At 44.9% G+C, this 16,793-nt stretch overlaps 1 long non-coding RNA gene across 2 annotated transcripts in view; it reads left to right on the top strand.

The window, feature by feature from the left end:
* The window catches only part of LOC144588895 (uncharacterized), a 17,131-nt gene extending 8,031 nt beyond the window's left edge, over positions 1-9,100 (top strand). Inside the window, exons 2-3 of one of the 2 annotated variants that reach the window (XR_013544642.1) lie at positions 3,223-3,301; positions 5,386-9,100. This is a non-coding gene — a long non-coding RNA (uncharacterized LOC144588895). The remainder of the gene's footprint in view (positions 1-3,222; positions 3,302-5,385) is intronic. The other variant, XR_013544643.1, reaches the window with a different exon arrangement.
* Positions 9,101-16,793: the final 7,693 nt, after the last annotated feature.

Consider the following 16,793-nt stretch of genomic DNA (forward strand, 5'->3'; position numbering starts at 1 on the left):
TTCCATAGTGAGCGCCGGGTCAAGATGGATCCCCAAACTGCATACCCCATCCTTCGCAGGAAGGGTCACCCCCCCAAAAGAGAGGGAGTTTCCCAAACTCCTGGCTGTGGGGGTGCCCACCCTTAGTACCTCCGACTTGTCCGGGTTCAGCCTCAGCCCGTTCTCCTGCATCCATTGCAGTACAGTCCCCAGGCAGCGCTGAAGGGACAGAACGGCTTCTCCTGCGGTAGGTGGAAAGGAGTTGTAGAGCTGAGTATCATCAGCATACTGATGACACCGGGCTCCACACTCCCTGATGATCCCACCCAGCAGCCTCATATAGATGTTAAACAGCATTGGGGAGATGATCGACCCCTGTGGAACCCCACAATTGAGATTCCATGGGGCCGAGATGCTCTCCCCAAGCTGCACTCTCTGGGGACGGTCCTCCAAGAAGGAACGGAGCCAGGCCAGAGCAAGGCCCCCAATTCCCAACTTGGAGAGCCTCCCCAGGAGGATACCGTGGTCAGTGGTATTGAAGGCTGCTGAGATGTCGAGGAGGACCAGCAGGGACACTTTGCCCCTGTCAGCCTCCCCCAGTAGGTCATCACACAGGGCGACCAATGCCGTTTCTGTGCCATGGCGCGGCCTGAAGCCTGACTGAAATGGATCCAGGGCATCTGTTTCATCCAGGTGCGCCTGAAGCTGATCGGCCACCACCCTCTCCACCACCTTACTTAGGAAAGAAACATTGGCGACGGGCTTATAATTGCCAATTGTGTCTGCCGCCAAACTTGGTTTCTTCCTAATGGGCCTAATGAGTGTCTCCTTGAGGGCAGATGGAAATCTGCCCTCCAGGAAAGACCCATTAATTATTGCAGTGGCCCATTCCGTTGTTGTAGGCCTGGCTGCTTTGATTAGCCAGGCCGGACAGGGGTCAAGGGAGGAGGTGGTGGCACGACAGTGATCAAGCGCCCTGGCGACAGTGTCAGGCGTGACAGGCTGAAAGGAGTCTAAAATTGCCAGGCAAGATGGAGCGCTGGACATCTCAGCTCGACTTACTGTATTCAAAAAAGAAGACAGGTCCCGGCGGATGGCCTCCACTTTAGATTTAAAGAATGCTGCAAATTGGTCCGGTGTAAGACTAGGGGGAGGCCTATCACCCGGGCCAATTCCAGATAGGTCACACACTATACAGAATAATTCCGCCTGCTGGTTGGACGCTTCACTTATCCGGTTAGCGAAGTATGCTCAACTGGCAGCCTTTACCTTAGCCAGGTAAAGGTTAGTGGCGACCTTAACAGCTATCCAATTATAATCCGTCGGGTCCTTTCTCCATTTGCGCTCTAGCCATCTCCTAATTCGCTTCAACGCCCGGAGGTCCTGGTTAAACCATGGCGCCGGGCGAGCTCTGCACTGGAGAGGGCATTTAGGTGCGATCGTGTCTACAGCCCTGACCGCAGCGGCGAACCAGCTGTTGGTCAGAGCCTCGACAGGAGCGCCAGCCAGGTCTGCCATAGCACCTCTCATGGCATCCTGGAATCCAATTGGATCCAGTAGCCTTCGAGGGTGGACCATAACAATAGGTCCCTGCTCCCTGTGAGGGGGGAGGGCCATGTTGAGGTTACATTTTATTAGGTGGTGATCCGACCATGACAGAGGGACCGACTCAAGGTCAGTCACCATCGGACCACTCTCGCTCCAACTGGAGGAAAAAACCAGGTCGAGTGTATGGCCGCCCATGTGGGTGGGGCCGATGATATGTTGGGACATGTTCAAGAAGGCCATGGTCTCCAAGAACTCAAGAGCTGGTCCGGAAATCTCTGCCCCCGCATGGACATTGAAGTCCCCCAAAACCAACAGCTTCGGGGAACGCAGCAGTGCCGCAGAGACAAAGTCCACCAGCTCCGGTAGGGAAATGGCTTGGTCGCGGGGAGCACGGTAGCCCAGCAAGATCCCAATACCGTCCCTAGCCCCGATCGACACGTGGAGGGCCTCTAGACCCGGTTTTACCACCGAGGAGTGCCTAGTAACCTCCAAGATGGATTTATAAACAATGGCGACTCCCCCCCCGACCTTCCAGCCTACCCTGGTGTTGGACAGCATAACCGGGCGGGCAGATGAGTGCTAGGGGGGGACCCCCCTCTCTGCCAATCCATGTTTCGGTTATGCATGCCAGGTCTGCATCCTCCTCTAGGATAAGATCATGAATCACCTGGGCCTTATTGGATACAGACCTGGCATTCGACAACACCAGGCGTAGAGTGGAAGGATGACTGATCTGGCTGCCTCGATATTGAGGGTTGGTTCCAGGCTCAGAACAATGGACAGCCTTCAGACATCTGTCCGTTGTTCTTCTTACACGAGTAGGGACTGGGCCAATGCCATATCTACCTGTTTTGCACCCTGGGAGTCAAAATTAGAGTTTTATGGGTTGCTGGGTTCTGCATGGGTGCAACTTTGTGGTGGACAAACGTTTAGCAAAGGGGCCTGGGTTACAAACTCTATGCAGTTCAGATGTGAGAACTTTTGTAGGAAAGGCCTAATAGCTGTCTTAGCCATTAATGAGCTGGATGAGGGCTTAAAGTGGATTATTTATTTATTTATTCTTAATGGGAGTTTGTATGACATAGCAGGCATTATGACGGACTAGGACTCATGAGACCTGGGTTCAAGTCCCTGCACAGGCATTGAAACTTAATGGGGGATAGGGTGGTAACATTTCTTAAATATAGTGGAGGCCCCTTATCCACAGGATCAGTACCCACTTATTCATTTATCCATGGTGTGAAAATACTAAAAATATTAAAAGAAACATTTCAGAAATGAAGTTACCAGAACTGGCCATAAGAGGGAGCCAATGACCATGCTACATTTAGCATTCCCTGGAGAATATATTTCTATTATGTCATTATCAAAACTAGCCACTAGAGGGAGAGAGAGACCATGCTATGTATAGTATTCACTATTATAATAGTGTTTGCTATCATCTGCATTTTTCAGCAATGGGGGGGGGGGCTTAGAACTGATCCCCTGTGGATAAAGGAGTCCTACTGTAAATTTGTTGTGGTTACAAGACATCAAGTCACCTGCAACTTACGGTGACTCTGTGAATGAGTGATGTCCAAAATGTTCTGTCCTCAAGAGCCTTCCCCATTCTTGCAAGTTAGTGGTTTCCTCTGTGGTGTCAATCCATCTCATATTTGTTCTTCCTCTTTTCCTACTGCTCTCAACTTTTCCCAGCATTATTGTCTCCTCCACTGAGTGTTGTGTTATGAGGCACCCGGATTACAACAGCGTCAATTTCATGACAACTTCCAGAGTAAGTTCAGTCTTGATTTTATCTAGGGCTCCCTTGTTCATTTTTCTGGTGGCCCCTGTTGTCTGCAAAGGTCTCCTATCACAACATATTTTGGAAAAAACAAAAACAACAAATTTTTTCCTCTGCTGTTTTTTTCCACTGTTCAGCTTTCACATCCTAAATAGTAATACATACATAAACTTTATTGTTTTTGGCCATAGCCCTTTACAATGTACAGACAACTGTAATACCTGTATAAAAAATCCAATTGAAACACGTAATTGCCGTAAAACCAATAAATCCCAGTCTAAAAATGTTGTCATGACATATAATGTCAGTCCACTGTTGAGAAGAAAACAATGCGAATTATCTTGGTCTTAATCTCCAGTGATGTGTCCTTAAACTTGATTGTTTATTCTATTTCTGGTCCTTCATTGCTTCCTTTCCAAGTCTCAGTTTTCTGATATTGTGCCCGAAGACTCTATTTAGATGGATGATTGAACTGAGACATGCAAAATCTTGAACAATTTCTTCACTGTCAACATTAAAGTCACATAGTTCTTCTGTAGTCATGTTTTTTGTCTTCTTAATTGTAGTCTTGCTTTGGAACTTTCACTAGCATCAAAAGTCATTTCCAGTCATTGCTACCTTCTGCCGGGAATATGTGTCATTTGTATATTTTAAATTAATGTTTTCTTCCATCGGTTTTCACTCCTCCTTCATCTGGATCTAATTCACCTTTCTATATGATATGTTCTGCATACAGACTGAATGAATTGGGAAATAAAATATTCCCTTGTCAGATACTTTTGCCTATAGGAAACCATTCTGTACGTATTATGAAACCCTTATTAGAGTCTCTATGAGCCAGATGCGACTTGATGGAACATAGCATAGCAAAACATTTATTTATTTGCCCAGATCCTTTTCAATACCAGCAAAGATGCTGTTAAGGTCCAGATCCCTTCAATTCCTTTGGCTGGCTTTCTCCAGATAAACGGCAGTATATATCCTGCCTTGCAGCAGAAAGGTCAAAATTCTGTTACTTAACAAATATAAGAGAACTGCTTGATGTTAAGTTTCACTTGTGGAAAAAGCCACAATAATTAAATTGAAACAACAACAACAAAAAAACCCCACCATATGTTAAGAATAAGCTGAAATATAACAATGCATGATACTGGCTGAAATCCTGTTGCATGGCTTTGCATACAAAATGGGATGACATCAACAGCAGCAGCATTTTTTTTCATTTATTGAAGGTTTCTTTTGACAGTTTTCGGTAGTGCTTTGTTCCTGCTGCTGTTGACATCGTGTTGTGCATGAGGAGCTAGCTGCACAACAGGATTTCATCCACTATAATTTTTTTCTTATTAAATAGGACTAAATAGATGATGATCGAGATGATCCTGCTTATTTTGACATTTTTTTAAATTTGTCCCAATCCTAGATTTTGGGTATCATTTCTGATTACAAGCACAGGAAGTGATCTATGAGCACTCAGTCTGACCACCTCTAGTATATGCCAGATGTTCTTGAATGGCCAGTTCTTTGTGGGAAGAAGGGGGTATTTCCACAGCAGAACAAATTAATATCATCATGCACTATGGATGAAATTGTTTTTGGTATATAAGTGAGAAAGCTGAATTTTAAAAACCCATCATTTAGTAGTTTAAAATTTTTTAAAAAGGAGTTAAAGATTATATTAAAAGAAGTTTATGTTAAGAAGTTTGTGTTAAGAAGTTAAATGCATTAAAATTTTAATGCATTAAAATTAAATGAAACTTGTTATTATTGAGCCTGAGCATGAGAACACAGCCACTCTGTACAGTAAACATTCATATCATAATAATACCAATAACAGGTAATATCAGTTTCGGAGCCAATCCTAACTAGCCATGCCGGCTTTGGGCTGCCTGGTCTAACCTTTGGCCAGGTGAGACTACGTTGTATCCAAACCAAACCCCTCCTGGCTCAAGAGGGCAGAGACTTCCACTAGCCTAAGGGGGAATCAAATTCTTGATTAGCAGGCAGAAATGAACCAGAAATCCAGAAAAGGGTCAACACAGACCAGGCTGCCAAAGACAGCACTCCTCTCTCCCCAGAGCCTCACACTGGTGCCTGCCAGCCGGACAACCCCTTTGGCCCTGCCCACACCCCTCAGGCAAAGCAGTGTCAGAGCCAGGAGCGACTGCGATGCCAAGCCAGCTAAGTTCAGCACATCACGAAGGAGGGAAGGAGCTGGGCCATCTCTGCACACCCCGATGCCATCTCATCCCTCAGATCTCTTTCCGCACACAGAAGCAGATGCACACCTTTATACAGTTTGCAAGAGTAGCTGAAGGGTGCCACTGGCCCATTTGGACTTCACTTCCAGACTCTCTTCAGCTCGACAGGCCATTTGGTGACTAATCAATTCTGGATGGTTTCTTTAAAAGGAGCATTTCAAATATCTTATTTTAACACGTCTGCAATTTGTTATTAAATACTCCTTTACCTTTTGGCAAGAGAGAGTGGGCAACCAAACGATCATGGAGTGAGAAAATTCTCATGGGGTTGTCTATGCTGGCTCTGACTACCCTGGTATTTACATAGTCCCCTATGTCAACAAGTTCTGTGGAAACCCAGGCAAGAAATAGAGGCATTTCCTAGGTGTCTCTTTCAGTCTAATACCTAATTTCCACTGGTTATAATTAATGCAGCCCAAAGAAAGCTGAAAAGAAACTAATTTTCCTTGAATTTTTAAAAAGTTCTCAGCTTAATTAAAAAAAATGCACGAAGGAAATGCCTCCCTCTAATTAGCATAGAAAGAACATTTTTGCTTACCTAGCCTGTTTATGCCACTGCCACGGGCAGCGCTACCCGTACTAGGATTGGCCACTGAACTCAGGAAAACTGCATTGTTTGAGGACTAGAATTTGTATTTACATCATGCGGAAGGCCGGACTGGAGGAATCCCAAGCCGGAATTAAGATTGGCGGAAGAAATATCAACAACCTCCGACATGCAGATGATACCACTCAGATGGCAGAAAGTGAGGAGGAATTAAAGAACCTTGTAATGAGGGTGAAAGAGGAGAGTGCAAAAAACAGTCTGAAACTCAACATCAAAAAAACTAAGATCATGGCCACTGGTCCCATCACCTCCTGGCAAATGGAAGGGGAAGATATGGAGGCAGTGACAGAGTTTACTTTCTTGGGCTCCATGATCACTGCAGATGGTGACAGCAGCCCTGAAATTAAAAGATGCCCGCTTCTTGGGAGGAAAGTGATGACAAATCTTGACAGCATCTTAAAAAGCAGAGATATCACCTTGCCAACAAAAGTCCGAATAGTCAAAGCTATGGTTTTTCGTGTTGTGATGTATGGAAGTGAGAGCTGGACCATAAAGAAAGCAGACCGCCGAAGAATTGATGCCTTTGAATTGTGGTGCTGGAGGAGGCTCTTGAGAGTCCCCTGGACTGCAAGGAGAACAAACCTATCAATTCTAAAGGAAATCAACCCTGAGTTCTCACTGGAAGGACAGATCCTGAAGCTGAGGCTCCAGTACTTTGGCCATCTCATGAGAAGAGAAGACTCCTTGGAAAAGATCCTGATGTTAGGAAAGTGTGAGGGCAAGAGGAGAAGGGGACGACTGAGGATGAGATGGCTGGACAGTGTCATGGAAGTTACTAACATGAATTTGACCCAACTACGGGAGGCAGTGGAAGAGAGGAGGACCTGGTGTGCTCTCGTCCATGGGGTCACGAAGAGTTGGACACCACTAAACGCCACCGCCGCCTAAAGCTTTGAAGAGTATTTTTAGTATGCAATATAATGCAGAGCAGATGGGAGCAAAGGATCTGTGGCACTTTTGCCATGTGTTGTGTGTTTTTGTGTGGTGAAGTGAGCACAAGCTAATAGCTCTCCCTTTCCCCAAACTTGGTCCCTCTTTTCTAACCTCTTTCTCTCTTTCTTTCCTTTTGCTTACATGGAAGGCTTTTCTGCTCTGTGCTATGCCGCCTGCCTGCCTGATTCCAAAACAAGGAGAAAGGTTGGGCTATATAGGTTGTTTATCAAGTTAAAAATGGGTGGTGGATCAAAGGAAGGGGAAGTGGAAAAGACTCTGCACTGGATGTCTGAATTCCTACCCCACCCTCCATGGTTGCAGCATTTGCTGAGTGCAGCTTGTGGACGCGGAGAGTGAGCTCAGGAATGTTCAGGTAAATCTCCAAGGCTATTCAGCTACAAAGCGGAACAGAGCGGGCTATGCAAATGCCCTAACTAGAAGAACCCATAATGTGTGAATCTGAGTTTAACATCTCAAGTTGTGACTAGACAGAAAGGTACTCCCAGATTAATTAGGGATCATTAGAAGTTTTCTACACCAGTTTCCACCGCCGAAATCACCGTAGCTGTCCACACATATAAGATTAATTATTTTGTTACAAGAATCATAGGATCATGAAGTTGGAAGGGGCCTATAAGGCCATTGGGTCCAACTCCCTGCTCGTTGCAGGAATACAAATAAAAACAATATCTGCTATGTGGTTGTCTAAATTTCTCTTGAATGCCTCCAGTGTTAGAATACTCACCACTTCTCAAGGTAATTGGTTCCATTGTTGTACTGCTCTAACAGTTATGAAGTTTTTTCCTGATACTGTACTTAACCTAATTCTGGCTTCCTGTAACTTGAGCCCATTGTTGTGTGTTCTGCCCTCTGGGATGATAAAGAACAGATCCTGCCTCTCCTTTTTATGAAAGTATTTGAAAAGTGCTATCATATCTCCTTTCAGTCTTCTTTTCTCAAATCTAAACATGCTCAGTTCTTTCAGTCTTTCCTCCTAAGGTTTGGTTTCCAGCCACTGATCATCCTTGTTGCCCTGTTAACTTGTTCCAATTTGTCAGCATCCTTCTTGAAGTGCGGTGTCCAGAACTGGACATAGTACTTAAGATGAGGCCTAACTAGTGCTGAATAGAGGTGAACTAGTATCTCACAGGATTTGGAAACTATACTTCTGTTAAAGCAGCCTAAGATAGCATTCGGCTTTTTTGTAGCCACATCACATGGTTGGCTCATATTCAGCTTGTGATCTACAATAACTCCAAGATCCTTCTCACTCATAGTATCGTAGTATTCAGTACTGGTTTACCATTGCCTTCTTCTGCACAATACTAACAAAAGTTAGCTTGAATGTCACTGCTGTTGTCTGTGAAAGATCCTCCATCAGTGTCACCTTCAGCTATCATTGCTGCCCAGTAGCTGCCCTCCAGAAGTTTCTCTGTGCCTGTACACCATTGAAAGTAACTACAGTATTCCCATATTCTGATCTGGCCATTGCTCCTGAAGAGGGTGGATGCCTATTAGTTTGGTGCCTCAGGTATGAACATTCTGCTTTGGGTGACTCTGCTAGGAGTTCAAGATGGTAATGGAGTCTAGCCTGATGGATGGCCTAGTTCTCAGCTTCTCTGTCATATGCATACCCCTTTCACCACATAAACGTAAAATAAATAACTATTAATCTCCTGTTAGTAGCTGATCCTTTTTTAAACCTCTGCAGAATTTAAAGTTCACACAAAGAATAGATTTGCATTACTAAACTCAGTTGATTGTGAACAAGAACTATTGTGGATTGAAACCAGAGAGAATGCAGAAAAAACAATTCTTGTAGTTAAAAGAAGCAGAAAAACCTGCTTGGATGATGAAACACTTAAAATTGTTGAGGATAGGTGAACAGCAAAAGTAAAAGGTTACAGAAGTAAAGTCAGATTCCTGAATGCAGCTTTTCAGAGTTGGTCACATATTTTAATGGCCAGTGCAAAGAAAGAGAAAAGAACAAAATGAGAAAAACAATACATTTTTCAAAAGATCAAAAAAATCAAAGAGAAGCTTAAGTCTACATCAGGAATGCTGAAAGACCACAGGAGATGACCAGGGTAACATAAAGAAAAGGTGGAAACAGTTTACTGAAAACAGTATACAGAAAAGTTGAAGGATGACGGGAATCTTTGAATGATTCTATAAATCCTATGGTGAAGAACCTGCAATTCCAGAAAGTGAAGTAAAATCTACTCTAAAAACACTGGGAGAAATTAATCACCAGGGGTTGATGGCATACTGATAGAGTTATTTCAGTCTGTCAAAATCCTAACAAGTATATGCCAAGAAATATGGATAATGAAACAATGGCCCACAGACCGATAATGTTCAGTATACAGTGGTGCCCCGCTTGACGACAATAATGCGTTCCAGGAAAATCGCTGTTAAGCGATATCGTTGTCAAGTGAAAAAAAAAATCCATTGGAATGCATTGAAAACCAGTCAATGCGTTCCACTAGGGGAAATACCTCATCGTCCAGCGAAGATTGCCCATAGAGTACCGCCGATCAGCTGTTCAAAATCGCTGTAATGCGAAGCTTCCCTTTGGAAAGCAGCCATTTTGAGAGGGAGGGAAGCCATTTTGCGGAGGGAAGCCATTTTGCGGAACCGGAAAAATCATCGTATAGCAAACAAACAGTTTGCGAAGCAGGCTCCTAATCAACGTAATGCGGATTTCCCCCATAGGAACCATCATTTTGCGATCCCAATAGCAATCACAAAAATGTCATTGTTAAGCAATTTTGACATCATGCGGGGTAAGCGTATAGTGGGGCACCACTGTACATTCGAATCTCCAAGAAAGGAAATGCCAATAAGTACAGTAACTATAATAACATTGTTTGAATATCCCATGCAAGCAAAATGATGCTTAAGGTGTTGCAACAAAGGTTTTTGCCTTATATGGAGTGAGAAATGCCTGATGTTCAAGCTGGATTTTGAAGAAGAAGAGGCGTTCGAGAACTTCAGAAGAATATAGACTGCAGCAAAGCCTTTGACTGTAAAGATTATAAGAAGTTAAGGATTGCACTGAAAATAAATGGGTGTGCCTCAGCACTTGTTTGCTTGATGTGTAACCTGTATTGTGGACAAGGAGCTACTGTTTGGACATAATATGAAAGGACAGAATGGTTTCCTATAAATCAGGACCAAATGGGTTCCAGAGCCTAACAGTCAGCCGTGGTGTATTGTGGCTTGAGGGGAGAAAAAACTCCTGCCTGCACGCCTGTAGCCCTTTTTTATTCAACACAAAATGTCCTCCAATACAGAGGTTATACAGCCAATCGCCATACAGTATACACAGCCAATCGCCATACAGTATACAAACTTACATAACATATCTTCTCACTGAGCATGCTCAGGGTAGTACAACATTACCATATATGGGATATAACATAAGTTCCCTAGCTTGCTGGTGTATGTAACTGCTTCACTTAAACATAATGGTGTACTCCCACATCTCCTCCATTTTTATTTTAATTTAATTAGAAGTCATTGCCAATTAAATTAATTTGATTTCTGAGTCCAATGCATTACATTGAAGACATGGCGGATTTGATATAATTGCTACAGGGTTAAGGAGGAGGTAGGAGTAGCACGATCAAAGCAATTACGAAATATATGAGTCAAGCTTGGAATACACTGTATGCAGCAACAAATCAACATAAGAACACAAATGACAATAACAAAGTACATACAGTAAATAATTGTCGGAGCCATCTAAAACCGAATGACAGTATGAGTCCCAAAAGGGAAAATTTGATACCGAATTGAATTAAGTAATGCGATGTTCCATGTCTGAAGGTCTTTGAGAAATATCAGAGAAATGATCAGGAACATAGATGTAACAAGCATCACCAATCAAGACACAAACACTACCTTTACTAGCTAAGATAAAATCAAGAGCTTGTCGGTTTTGTAAGGCTACAGTGCGAAATTCTTTTCAAGTTTAACATTAACAAGTTTCAAGGCACATATTGTGTCATTAAACATAACTTCTGTAAAGTTCGAAAGCTGTAAAAGATTATTATAGTTCCACTCCCCACCCCTAGCGGGAGAGAGTGAAAGCATGGGTTCGATGACATTAGACATCCATGCAGGTAGGGTTACACTAATAAAAGATCCATCAGAAAAGGAATTACTAGGCAAATGAACACATTGCAATCTATTTCATGAAATAATTGTCCCTCCATGAGGGTGAGTAACAGGAAACACTAATAACAACTACGAAACAGAGTACTATTATTTCGTCTCGGATCGCCATGGCCTAACGCAGCGAGCAGGAATCCAACGATGTGTTCCGTCCACTTCTACTGCTGCGTATCCGCGTCCCCATGTAATGAGCTGGGCGGGACCATGCCACTGAGGGTCCGGTGGGATACGGTAGGAGACCAAAGGACGTGGAAGCTGCTCCTGTGTTCTAAAATGAATCTCAACAGGAGTCAGATTCCTATTATGAGGATAAAAAAGATGATTAAGAGCATACAATACTTTAGCAACACAAAAAGGTATATCAGCAACAGGAACATGTTTGCCATCCAACTGTTTAGAAAGCAAAGATTTGAAGGTTAAATGAGCACGTTCTACTATAGCTTGACCAGTAGAATTAAAGGGAATCCCATGAGTAAGCTTAATTCCCCAGTCTTTACAAAATGTTGAAAAGGCAGATGAAACATATGCAGGTCCATTGTCAGTCTTGAGGGAAAGTGGTCGTCCCATAATGGCGAAACAACGGATGGTATGTTGTATCACGTGACGAATAGTTTCTCCCTTAAGCAGTGTAGCCCAAATAAAACCAGAGAAGGTGTCCACAGTCAAATGGACCTTAGAAAAGGGAGAAAGCAATGGAGCATGGGTAACATCCATCTGCCAAATTTCATTTGATCCAGTTCCGCGTGGATTGACAGAATCAAAAGGAAGATTTAGAGGAGAGGTAACACAGGAAGAACAGGTAGAGACAATATCACGTGCTTGAGACATAGGAATGGCGAACTGTTTGTGAAGAGTCTTAGCTGATTGATGGAAGAATGAGTGGGAAAGAAGAGGGTCATCAAATAGCGAAAAGGCAACAGATACAGAGGAATGGAGAAGCGAGTCAGCCATTGCATTACCTTCAGCCAGAACACCAGGGAGTCCAGAGTGAGAACGTATATGAGTGACAAAGACAGAGGCAGTATGAGCATGGAGAAGAGCCTGCAGAGAGTCAAAGAGATTGTAAAGTTCTTGGTCCATAGTAGGAGATAAGTAAGAATGAGGAAGATGAAGCAAAAGATAAACATATTGAGTATCAACAACAAGATTAAACGGCTTTATGCAGAAGATGTTAAAAGCAAGAATAACAGCAGTTAGCTCAGAACGTTGAGCAGAGGAGCAAGAAGTAGTGTAGCTAGACTGCCATTTGCCTTCTTCATCTTTCCACGTAACGACTCCGCGGGACGGTGAGCCATCGGTGAAAACAGTAGTAGCATCTGGAATAGGACGATCTGCAAAAAAGGAACTAAGAGTATAACAGACACAAGAGAGAAAGGTAAGCCGTCTATCCTTAGGAGGATTGGCTAGTACAGCACCATAGAAGCCTGCGAAAGCCACCTGAAAAGGAACAGAGGTTTGTAGGAGTCTTTCTACTTCTCCCGGGGAGAAAGGTAAGTAAAGTGACACAGGGTCTGTCCCAGTAAGTTGAAGAACGCGGGATCGAGCCTTGGCAAGTAAGTCTGAAGTAGCTTCAATTAAACTGTAGATCTTCTTCGGTGGAGTGTGTGGAAGATGAAGCCATTCTACTATATAGACTTGACTCTGACCGGGAGAGTAGATAATTCCTGTTGGTAAAGCCATAGATGAAGGTGGGAAAATAGCACAGGCAACACACCAGTCTGTCTCTCATCTGGAGAGTGAAACCCCTGGGATTTTACGGGGCCTGGGGCCGGCCCCCTCTTGCCCGAGCCTCTTCGTTTTCCACTTGATGTTCGGTGGCAGTCATGAGCCGACTAACGAAGTCTGAATATGACTCAGTGGCTCCCTGTCGAATACGGGCACCGGGTTCAGTCCATTTGAACTTTTATTTGAGAGAAGGGTGAAAGGGCCCCTTGATTTGATCAAACAAAATTGGGAGCAGATCACCCAGGATGACCCACAAGACGTTGTGACATACATAGACACCTTGATGAATGACCTAAAAAGAAACCTAGAGCTAGCAGCAGAGACCCTGCAAGCTCAAAAGGTCAGAAAGAAAGCTTGGGATGACCAGCAAGCCAGGGAGAGGCACTTTGGCCCAGGGGAGGAAGTGCTGTGGCCTAGGCCCTGCAAAGAGAACAAACTGCAGCTGGGTAGCCCAGAAATAAAATACTTGGGTCACGTGGTAGGGGGAGGAATGATAAAACCCTTAGAGGCCAAAATAGAAGCTGTTCGTGATTGGCCTAGACCCAACACCAAGAAAAAGGTCAAATCATTTCTTGGGTTGGTGGGCTACTACAGAAAGTTCATCCCGAGGTTTAGCGAGATTGCGGCTCCGCTGACCGATCTGACGAGGAAGAAGACTCATGACCGCATCCCGTGGACCAGCGACTGTGAGGCGGCGTTCCAGAGGTTGAAGGAGGCGCTCGTCCAGTATCCAGTGCTGCGGGCTCCAGACTTCGACAGGGAGTTCATCATCTACACCGATGCGTCTAACAGCGGGGTAGGAGCAGTTCTGTGCCAGGAGGATGAGAATGGTGACCAGCATCCAGTGTCCTACCTGAGTAGGAAACTTCAAAAAGGTGAGAGACATTTGGCAACCGTGGAGAAGGAGTGTTTGGCCATAGTCTACGCGATCCAGAAGGCCAAGCCTTACATCTGGGGAAGACATTTTGTTCTGTGCACTGACCGTTCACCACTGCAATGGTTAAAGACAATGAAAACCGACAATAGCAAACTTATGAGGTGGGCTTTAAACCTACAGGACTATGACTTTGAAGTGAAGGTGGTCAGAGGGTCAGTGAACTGTGTTGCTGACGCCTTGTCAAGAAGACCTGAAGATTGAAGACGGCGAAAGAACATGGACTATGTGTATATATTGATGACAAAAGGTTAAATGTACCTGTTTTTTTTGAACTTGGTTTGTATGAATAAAGGTAAATTGATGTAATGTATATGGTAAATGTTTAAATGCCTAATTGCTATGGTTAACTTAGAATGTAAGTATAAGTAAGTATGATATGGTATGTATAACTGTTGTTGTGTGTTTTATCCAGGTTGTTTTTTGGGGAAAAGCACCTTAGCTTTCCCCCTACAAAACAACTTATAAAGAGGGGAGGTGTTACATACAGCACTGATGTTACCTGTCTGTCATGGGTTTGGAGGGAAAGTTCCATCCTATGGGGAGTGGAAGGCGGGACATCAGGAGGAGGGGCTGTACTGTATATAAATGTGAAGCCTGTGTGGTGAAGCAAGGAGACGCTGGGATGTGACGAAGCAGCAGCTGGGAAGAAGAAGCTGGTGTGGGAGTCTGTGTGTCAGACAGGGTACTACTGTGTGTCAGAGTACCAACCTGATAGGTTCAGGTGTCTGTTGGTTAGCCAGAACTGATAGGTGCAGGGTCTGTGCTTCAAGTTAAGGGTTCTGTGTGAACCAAACTGTATGCATGTATGAACAGAATAAAATGTCTTCCCCAGATGTAAGGCTTGGCCTTCTGGATCGCGTAGACTATGGCCAAACACTCCTTCTCCACGGTTGCCAAATGTCTCTCACCTTTTTGAAGTTTCCTACTCAGGTAGGACACTGGATGCTGGTCACCATTCTCATCCTCCTGGCACAGAACTGCTCCTACCCCGCTGTTAGACGCATCGGTGTAGATGATGAACTCCCGGTCGAAGTCTGGAGCCCGCAGCACTGGATAGTTGATGAGTGCCTGCTTCAACCTCTGGAATGCCTCCTCACAGTCGCTGGTCCACGGGATGCGGTCATCAGCCTTCTTCCTCGTCAGATCGGTCAGCGGAGCCGCAATCTCGCTAAACCTCGGGATGAACTTTCTGTAGTAGCCCACCAACTCAAGAAATGATTTGACCTTTTTCTTGGTGTTGGGTCTAGGCCAATCACGAACTGCTTCTATCCTGGCCTCTAGGGGTTTTATCACTCCTCCCCCTACCATGTGACCCAAGTATTTTGTTTTAGTCTCATTCATACATGCATACAGTTTGGTTCACACAGAACCCTTAACTTGAAGCACAGACCCTGAACCTATCAGTTCTGGCTAACCAACAGACACCTGAACCTATCAGGTTGGTACTCTGACACACAGTAGTACCCTGTCTGACACACAGACTCCCACACCAGCTTCTTCTTCCCAGCTGCTGCTTTGTCACATCCCAGCGTCTCCTAAACTCTTCACACACGCTCCACATATATATACAGTACAGCCCCTCCTCCTGATGTCCCGCCTTCCACTCCCCATAGGATGGAACTTTCCCTCCAAACCCATGACAGACAGGTAACATCAGTGCTGTATGTAACACCTCCCCTCTTTATAAGTTGTTTTGTAGGGGGAAAGCTAAGGTGCTTTTACCCAAAAAACAACCTGGATAAAACACACAACAACAGTTATACATACCATATCATACTTACTTAAACTTACATTCTAAGTTAACCATAGCAATTAGGCATTTAAACATTTACCATATACATTCCATCAATTTACCTTTATTCATACAAACCAAGTTCAAAAAACAGGTACATTTAACCTTTTGTCATCAATATATATACATAGTCCATGTTTCTTTCGCCGTCTTCATTCTTCAGGTCTTCTTGACAAGGCGTCAGCAACACAGTTCACTGACCCTCTGACCACTTTCACTTCAAAGTCATAGTCCTGTAGGTTTAAAGCCCACCTCATAAGTTTGCTATTGTGGGTTTTCATTGTCTTTAACCATTGCAATGGTGAATGGGACCGGCCATGGCAGAGGGCAAGGCTGGGGCGAGTGGCCAGAGCGCCCCAGCCAGGAGAAGCCTCTCCTTCCATTGCCTGGAGAGGTGGATTGTGGTGGAGGGGGGTGGGCACGGCCACGGCGGCAGCCCGGGCCAGGCTCAGCCTCCCAGTGCCAGGATGCTGCTGCCCTACACCCTGTTCTCAGAAGAGCCCGTCAGGCGGCAGTGGTGCTCACCCGGCCGTGTGGCTTCCTTTGGCACCGGCTGGCCGGTCCTGGTGGAGCCTCTTTCTGTCCATGCGGCAGCTATTGCGGTGCTTTGACAGTGAGGCCCGCGGGAGCCCTGACACCAAGGCCCGACGCGGCTGCCGGTGCTGGTGCTGAAGCGGGAGGCACCGTTGGGTGCTCCCAGCAAGCAAGCCACTTGCTGCTCTTTGACGGCTGCCCGGAAGCCGCCCACCAGAGGAAGAGGAGGCCGGGGCACAGGCAGTGAGGCTTCTGTGATGGTATTCGACTGGCTGCGCGTGACCGAGATCCTTCCTTTCAAATGAAGGGGGTAATGTTGGTGTATATAAATATTTTGGGGGGTAAAAGGTAACAAAGTTCCCTGACCCCTGTTGTAGGTGGCTTGAGAGCATGTCACAACAACAACAACAAATACGAGGTTAAAAGAGATTGGTTTGAGAGAGAAGCAGCAGGGTCGGAAGAGTTGCTGGCTGGCCAGTTGGGGAACTTCTTCCCCACAGACTATGTGTGGTCTTCAA

Source organism: Pogona vitticeps, chromosome 4 (assembly GCF_051106095.1).
Source record: "Pogona vitticeps strain Pit_001003342236 chromosome 4, PviZW2.1, whole genome shotgun sequence".
In the NCBI taxonomy this organism is placed as follows: Eukaryota; Metazoa; Chordata; class Lepidosauria; order Squamata; family Agamidae; genus Pogona; species Pogona vitticeps.